Source organism: Rhinoraja longicauda, chromosome 6, assembly GCF_053455715.1.
Source record: "Rhinoraja longicauda isolate Sanriku21f chromosome 6, sRhiLon1.1, whole genome shotgun sequence".
Taxonomy (NCBI): domain Eukaryota; kingdom Metazoa; phylum Chordata; class Chondrichthyes; order Rajiformes; family Arhynchobatidae; genus Rhinoraja; species Rhinoraja longicauda.
The window spans coordinates 71,594,641-71,601,704 of NC_135958.1; the positions used below are offsets into that span (position 1 = coordinate 71,594,641).

Genomic DNA, 7,064 nt, shown 5'->3' on the forward strand with positions numbered 1-7,064 from the left:
CGTCTCTGGAGAAAAGGGAATATGTGACGTTTCGGGTCGAGACCCTTCTTCAGGCAAAGTTAGTCAGGTCTACCGTGTGCGAGATACAAGAGGCGGTGAGGTGATACGTTTGATATCGAAGCGCAGATGGAATCGCTCGGATATGAGAGGTGGGAGCGTTTGGCTGGTCTGGCGCAGACAGGACAGGGCGCAAACTGGGAGAAACATAGAAACATTGAAAATGGGTGCAGGAGTAGGCCATTCGGCCTTTCGAGCCAGCACCGCCATTCAATATGATCATGGCTGATAATCCAAAATCAGTACCCCCTTCCTGATTTTTCCCCATATCCCTTAATTCTGTTTATTCACAAAATGCTGGAGTAACTCAGCAGGTCAGGCAGCATCTCGGGAGAGAAGGAGTGGGTGACGTTTCGGGTCGAGACCCTTCCCATTCCTTCTCTCCCGAGATGCTGCCTGACCTGCTGAGTTACTCCAGCATTTTGTGAATAAATCGATTTGTACCAGCATCTGCAGTTATTTTCTTATATCCCTTAATTCCGTTAGTCCTTAGAGTTATATCTAACTCTCTTTTGAAAACATCCAGTGAATTGGCCTCCACTGCCTTCTGTGGCAGAGAATTCCACAGATTCACAACTCTCTGGGTGAAAGAGCTTTTCCTCATCTCAGTCCTAAATGGCCTACCCCTTATTCTTAAACTGTGAGCCCTGGTTCTGGACTCCCCCAACATGGGGAACATTTTTCCTGCACCTAGCCTGTCCAATCCCTTAAGAAATTTATGTTTCTACAAGATCCCCTCTCATCCTTCTAAATTCCAGTGAATAGTGGCGGGAGGAGAACAGGCTGTGATTAATTTTAGCATGCTCTCAAATTTAGATATTTAAAAAAAAAATCTCCAGTATTCCCGAGACCACAAGAGAATGCAGATGCTGGAATTATGAGCAAAACACACAGTGCTGGAGGAACTCAGCCGGTCTGGAGGGTATGGACAGACAACGTTTCGAGTCCAGACTGTTCTTGGTCAGATGCTGCCTGACCCACTGATTTCTTCCTGTACTTTTGTGTTTTGCTCCAGTCATGTCATGCTTTACATTCTTGTTCCGTTATAATTGGATTTAATTGATGTTACAAATTTCTGACTGACCATTACACATCTTTGTTCGAAAAAGGTTGTCAGGGACCTCTCGTTTATCCCGATGTAATAACTGGGAACTGCAGATGCTGGTTCACCAAGTAAAAACACAAAATGCTGGAGTAACTCAGCGGGCCAGGCAGCATCTCTGGAGAACATGGATCGGTCGCGTTCTTGAGTTGGAATCTTTTTCAGACTAGTGGTGGTGGGATAAAGGTGGAAGAGAGGTGATGGCAGGATAAAGTTAGGGGAGTGATAGGTGTATACAACTGAGGGGGGAGGGCGGGGTTGATTGGCAAATGGGTGGAAATAGTGAAAAAGGCAAGGAATTAAAATTAGACAAAAGGATGTCAGATAAAGAGAGAAGAGAAGGAGTCAAATATAAAGCCAGATTTTTTTAGGGGGGTGGGTGGATATGAGTGGGAAGTGACAAAGGTGAGAGGGCAACATGGAACTATTGGAGGAGAGGAAGGGTGGTGGGAGATGATGGGAGAGATGTGTGTGGAGGAGGCACAGGGGAAAGAGAGGGGGTGTTACTTCAAACTGGAGAATTCATAGTTCATACCCAGGCTACTCAGGCAGAATATGATGTGCTGTTCTTCCTGTTTGGGAATGTGAAGGGGTTTTACAATGGTTGGCAACCAGGAGATCCCGCTGGTCATGGCAGACAGAGCTCAAGTGTTTGGTGAAACAGTCGCCCAGTCTACACTTGGTCTTGCCAATGTAAAGGAGGTTGCATCAGGAACACTGAATGCAATGGACGAGGTTGGAAGAGATGCACGTGGACTTCTGTCTCACCTGGAAGGGCAGCTGGTGTCCCTGGGTGGAAGTGAGAGAGGAGGTGTAGGGGGCAGGTGTTACATTTCCTGTGGATTCAGGGGAAAGTGCCTGGGGATGGATGCGTTTGGTGGGAAGGGATGAGTGAAGTTGTGGAGTTGTGGAGTGTTCCCTTTCCCCCTGTCATTTTCCTGTTCCCTTACTGACCTTTCTGTCCTTGGCCTCCTCCATTGACAGAGTGCGGCCATACATGAACTGGAATAACAGTAAATCCTGACAGAGACCGATGAAGGGTCTTGACCTGAAACGTCACCTTTTTCTTTTTATCCAGAGATGCTGCCTGACCCGTTGAGTTACTCCAGCATTTTGTATCAATCTCTGGTGTAAACTAGCATCTGCAGGTCCTACTGACACAGTAAATCCTGATTGCTGAGCATTTTCCATATCATAAGGCAAAGAAGCATAATCACCCCTTAACATCCCCTGCTAACCCATTTGACTTTGTCTTATCCTATCACAAATTTTCCATTTGTTCCCTCATCCCACCATCTTGCCCGCAAACTAAAATCACCTTTCTTATTTCTCTTACCCAGTTTTGACAAATATTCTCCAACTTGAGGTCTTAACAATTTTCCTCTTTCCTCGTATGCTGCCCAATCAATTGAACATTTCAGGCATATTTCAGCATCTGCACTTTTTTGTAATAATTTTTCAGTCAAGTTTGTTGACTTCTAATGTTCCAATTTCCTATGTTTTTGAAACAAAGGTGAATGGAAAATCATAGTTAAAGTTCATTGTTTGTTTCAATTATGTTTTTGAATGTAATCCTAATTGATAATTGCAATTTTTGGTCTCTCTTAGCACCACAAATGAATGCGCATATTGTCAACAAAGTTATCAAAAATAGAGCAGCTTTGTTTAAAATAAAAATGTGATGCTGAATTTATTTCATGTTATTATGAATTTCCTAATGACAATTGCATATCTTTGTTCGAAATGCTGTTAGTATTTTTCTCCTGTAGAATCATCCTGAAATATCACAGGTCCCATCGGTCTTTCCTTCCTCCTTTAGAGTCATAGAGACATGGAGCTATGCAACATAGAAACAGGCCCTTCGGTCCAACGCATCATCCATGCTAACCAAATTACCCAACCAAGCTAGTCCCACGCAGGACTAGAAACGGCACAAAAGCAGGAATAGGATTTAGAAACCTCCGATTTAAGAAGCAGTCTGAAGAAGAGTCCCAACCCAAAACATCACCCATCCTTTTTCTCCAGAAATGCTGCCTGACCTGAGGTATCCAGCATTTTGTATCAACTTTCAGGATTTAAGAAGTTCTTTTGTCGTCGGGTTGGTAAACTACAAGCTTGCCACTTGATCTATCACCGAATCTACCTTGAGCTTTTCTATCCTGGTGGTATCTAGATTTATAATTAAATTCCAGATGGAACCCTTAGCACTTGGTAGACCTTACTTCCAAGAACATAATACTGATTTAAATTTGACTTTGGGTACGGAAACATAATTTGAACTGTGTCTTTATCTGTCTCCTACAGCACAAACTACCTGAGATGTAATTGTTCCATTCATTCATTCATTCACATTTAAATTCACATTACAATCAATAACAATAGTGAGGTAGATTTATAGCATTTTCCTGCTTGTTATTCATTGGCAAGAATGCAGGTACAGAGATTATTAGCACCGAGGCAGTGTTCCAATCTCATTATCCGGATCATTTTATAATTCTCTTTTCAGTATCAATATTGGAATGTGTGTGCAAGCAATCAGAAAAATGTGACAGGAAAACAGAAAATGTTGGTACCCTCAGCTTCAGTGGGGAATGAAACTGAGCTGATGTTCTGGGGCAAAGACCCTTCATGACAAAGTGATAAGGCAGTGTTTATTAGATTGCAGAGGGAAGGGATGGGGTAAACTGAAGAATGTCTGTGATGGTTTGCAGACCAGAGTGGTCAAGGTAACAATGACCAAAAAAAGCTGTCAGTGGAAATAACATGATACATGGGTGGCAGAGTGGCACAGCTGGTAGAAGTGCTGCCACACTGTGCCAGAGACCTCGGTTCGGCCTCACCTTGGGTGCCATCGTGGAGTTTCATCTCTGTGATTTTGTGGGTTTGCTCTGGGTGTTTAGACTTTCGATTGTAAAGATACAGTACGAAATAAGTCCTTTGGCCCACCAAGTCTGTGCCGACCAACGACCACCCCATGCACTAACACTATCTACACACTAGAGACAATTTTACGACTTTACCAAAACCAATTAGCCTACAAACCTGTACGTCTTTGGAGTGTGGGGGGAAACCGGAGCACCTGTAGAAAACCCTCGTGGTCACAGGGACAACGGACAAACTCCGTACAGACAGCACCCGTAATCAGGATCGAACCCGGGACTCTGGCGCTGTAAGGCAGCAACTCTACCGCTGCGCCACTGTGTCACCCTAAACTGATGCTCTGCTTTCCTCACACTTTCAAAGACATGCAGGTGCAAAAGGTTTATTGGCCTCTGTAAAATAAATTGCTCTTAATGTGCAGGGAGTGGGGAAAGTGGGATAACATAAAACTAGCATGAATGGGTGATTGACAGTCAGTATGGACTCAGTGGGCCAAACCATATGTATAAGAAAATAACTGCAGATGCTGGTACAAATCGATTTATTCACAAAATGCTGGAGTAACTCAGCAGGTCAGGCAGCATCTCGGGAGAGAAGGAATGGGTGACGTTTCGGGTCGAGACCCTTCTTCAGACTGATGTCAGGGGGGCGGGACAAAGGAAGGATATAGGTGGAGACAGGAAGATAGAGGGAGATATGGGAAGGACGAGGGGAAGGGAGGGACCATATGCCATGCTGTATCTCTGAACTGAATGAATCTGAATTTGGTGCAAACAATTGTTCCTTTGAATTGAAACAAGTGCCAGTGATTGGCTGCTTCACATGGCAAAACCGTTCAGGTCCCCGGAAGATAGGAAGGGATGAAGAGAGTGGGCAGCACGGTGGCGCGGTGGTAGAGTTGCTGCTTTACAGGCCTTCAAGCGTCGGAGATCTGGGTTCAATCCTGACCATGGGTGCTGTCTGTATGGAGTTTGTATGTTCTCCCTGTGACCACGTGCGTTTTCTCCGGGTGCTCCAGTTTCTTCCCACACTCCAAAGACGTACAGGTGTAGGTAAATTGGCTTGGCATAAGTGTAAATTATCTCTGTTGTGTGTAAGGTAATGTAAATGTGCGGGGATCGCTGGTCGGTGCAGACTCGGTGGGCCGAAGGGCCTGTTTCTGCACTGTATATATCTCTAAAACTAAACTAAAACAGGTGTTGCATCTCCTGCAGTTTGTTAGGATGTCGCTTTGACAAGGGGAATAATTGGTGGAGATGGGAGAGTGAAGTGGAGTTGCAGAGAGAAAGGACTCTGAACTGGGAGGGAAGTGGAAAAAATGTTTGATGGCAGAATCTCATTGAATGGGGTTGAACTTATGGAGGATAATCCCTTAAATATGGAGAGTGGTGGTGCAGAAGATGAGGTCCAGGAAAACCTTTTATTGTTCTGTAGAACACAAAGTGTTGGAGGAACTCAGAGGGTCAGGCAACATCTGCGGAAGGGATGGACAGGCAGCGTTTTGGGTCGGGATGCTTCTTCAGGCTTCAGACTTCCGCCTGAACAAGTGTCCCGATCTGAAAATATTGCCTATCCCTCCCACAGATGCTGCCGGACCTGCTGAGTTCCTTCAGCACTTTGAGTTTTATTCAAGATTCCAGCATCTGCGGATCTTTGGGTCTCTACTCTTGTTCTGGCTTGGTAGATGGGAGTGGGAGGGAAGGCGGAGGGGTTGATGTGGGTTTTTTTTGGGGAGAGATCCAAAGAGTGGAAGTAAGAGACTCTCAATTGAAGGTCCTGCCATGTTTGATAAGGGGCGATCACAGGTAAGGAAAAATGTGAATTGTTATTTAATGTTATTTGTGGACCAAAAGGTTTATTCCTATGCTATACTGTTCAATCTTTATTAGTTACTTTCGCCACGACATCAATATTATTTTTGCTCAAGCCCTTTTCAGATGAGGGTAAGAAAGCTGCAATGTGGCATCAAAACCATCTGAATTTAAAAAAGAGAGTTAGATAGAGCTCTAGGGGCTGGTGGATTCAAGGGATATGGGGAGAAGGCAGGCACAGGTTACTGATTGTGGATGATCAGCCATGATCACAATGAATGGCGGTGCTGGCTCGAAGGGCCAAATGGCCTCCTCCTGCACCTATTTTCTATGTTTCTATGTTTCAATGAATCGCAGCAAAGCAGGCCTTACTGGAATGAGAAACCAGGAAATGGGAGTTTACAAAAAAGATGCAAAGTTCTGGAATAACTCAACAGGTCAGGCAGCATTTCTGGAGAATGTGGATTAATGACATTTCTGGTCGGAAACCTTCTTCGGACTGAGGGGGTGCGTGGAAAAAGACGGAGGTGAGAGGGATTTTAGATAGGCAGATAGTTCCACAAAGGCCAGAGATAAAAAGACAAAGGGTGTGAGATCAGGATAGAACTGGTGCTAATTGTGAAGCTAGAGGGAGGAATATAGGGGGAGGGGAGAAAAGGTGCATCAACTGGCTCCTTTACATATCCAACGATGATATTTTAATTATGCAACTTTGCAGGATTTTTACCAGTACCCCTTTGCTGACCTGTATTATATACACACTTTTATTCACATTTTCATATTAATGAACCAATGAGGTTGATGACAGTTTCTCAATATTCAACATGATAAAATAATTACAATTTTTCAGGCAGTCTGAGGCACTTCTGAAAGTATTTCAGACTTTCCCTCCCCATATGAATTTTTAAATAGCAGTTGACAGTCCCTCTAAAGCAATTTCGCTCTTGTGGGCAATGGTCTGTCTGCATCGTAACCAGCAGTTGGCCACTTAATATGGATGTGACCTGCATAAAATTGTAGAATGAGGCCATTTGGCCCATCAAGCCTGATTGGAGAGGATACTGACCCTGTTCCCTGCTCAGTTTGTATTATTCAACAAAGACCATCAGCAAGTGCGGCACGGTGGCGCAGCGGTAGAGTTGCTGCCAAACAGCGCCAGAGACCCAGGTTCGATCCTGACCACGGGTGCTGTCTGTACAGAGTTTGTACGCTCT

General features: G+C 44.5%; 1 protein-coding gene across 1 annotated transcript in view; it reads left to right on the top strand.

Annotated features, from left to right (window-relative positions):
* slc39a11 (solute carrier family 39, member 11) overlaps positions 1–7,064 on the top strand; it is a 588,303-nt gene that overhangs the window by 2,443 nt on the left and 578,796 nt on the right. The window lies entirely within an intron of this gene.